We start from the raw sequence: 1,809 nt of genomic DNA, 5'->3' as shown, positions 1-1,809 counted from the left end.
ATTTAGCTTGACCACAGAGTGCAGAAATAGAAATAATAGGTAGAAGCTGAATGAAAGCAGATTTCGGCTCGATGTAAGAAAGAACATCCTATAACTAATATTATCTCCAAGTGGAATGAGCTGCCATGGGGAGATAATGAATCCTCCATCTTTGGAGGTTTTCTAGCAGAAGCTGAATGACCTATTGTTGGTACTATCTTAGAGGATTTTTGTTCACCTCCAGGTTGGGCTCAATGGCCTCTGTTTCATTCCAACTGAGATTCTGTGTTTTTGTGATACCCATGAGACTGGTCCAAGTCTGTAATAATGCCAGTCTTGGCTTTAGCAAACCATTCAGCATCTTCAAAGAGCACAAGCTATTTCCTGCAGATTCTACCCATGAGAAATTCCTGATTCTCTCCCAGTATCCTCTCCAGATCCCACCCCCACCTCATTCTTCTCCGATTAACCACTGAATTATAATCTTTGTGTCCCAAAGGGATGGATTCTGCTGGCAATTTACAGCTGATTCATCGCAGCTCCATTCCTGAAATCTTAGGTTGGCAGCACTATTTTTTCCTGAATGTCCTGCCTAGAGCCTTGCCAAAGTAAGCATGGATGGGTGGGGGGAGATGTTGCCAAACAGGGGGAGTGATAGTGATTGGATTAAAGTTTTAAAAATCACAGGTGGTGGGCTGGATTTTTTCCTTTATAAAACATTTAGTTAGGAGGAGAGTATTTCTTTCAGTGGGAGAATAAGATCTTTTACCAACCTCATGGTTAGCTTTCTTCTTCTTTTTGGGGGGTGGGGGGGAGTGGGGTGGTTTGGTAGTCCTCTGCTGTGAGAAGATGTAGCTTTCTACCCATAGTAAATCTGCATTCCTATAAACTTCCTTTCCTTGCTGGTACCCAACATGCAATAATACTATTGTAAATAAATGGTGAGTCTGAAAAAGACTAGGTGGTGTGCAATATTAAAAAAATGTAGCTTGTGGAGCAAGGCTGTTTAAAAAGATTCGGAGTCCCACATAATAAAGGTACTATCAGCGAATACCAGGCTAGTATCTCAGCTCGTGTTACTGGCTTGTGAGTTATTGCTGTGGTCAATAGATCTCTTTTCTGTAGCATTCTGCTTATGTAGGTGATAAATCTTACAGTCTTATGGGAATAGGGTCAGGCTTCTGCTACTCTGCCCCATTATTTTTCTCCTACATCATTTAGAAAACTGCCGGACTGGACCATTTTTTGGTGCATAGACTTTTTTTTCTTCAGCTATGTGCTAAATTTTATTGTGCATATTAAATTTTCAGCACCAAGCATGTTTTAAACCCCATCTCGGTGGAAGATGAGAGAAATAAAATCTTAAGCAAGAGACGAGAGAGCATGAAAAATGGAAAGCAAGGGCAGCTCAGCCTGGCACTTTCGGAAATGGGCTGTGCAAGGATGAAAACTAGCCTCTGGTGATGGTGGTGGAAGTATATGATTGTTTCTTTGCTTCTATGAGAGGCCCAGTTTTCTTGCCAAGGGAGCCAGTAACTGGGAAGACCCTGGTGCATTGTCTCAGATCCTCCCTGAAACAACACCCACTTGTGCCACCCATTTGGAATGGGGTGCCTAGTCTAAGTGAAGCCCTAGCGAAGGTGACCTGGTGAACCCAACATCTCTTTCTGGGCATTAGTAAAATTCTGCTGAGTCATCAATGGGAACTACTGGTCCATTTTCATTATTAGCATCGCAATGACTATATCCTACCATTGCCTGTGAGGTGGGCTCAGGGGGATTTGGGTTTTGCTGTACACTGAGAAAAATGTCAAATTCAAAAATAAAAAT

This window comes from Trichosurus vulpecula, chromosome 9 (genome assembly GCF_011100635.1).
Source record: "Trichosurus vulpecula isolate mTriVul1 chromosome 9, mTriVul1.pri, whole genome shotgun sequence".
Classification (NCBI taxonomy): Eukaryota; Metazoa; Chordata; class Mammalia; order Diprotodontia; family Phalangeridae; genus Trichosurus; species Trichosurus vulpecula.
Note: the sequence above shows the minus strand (reverse complement) of the source record.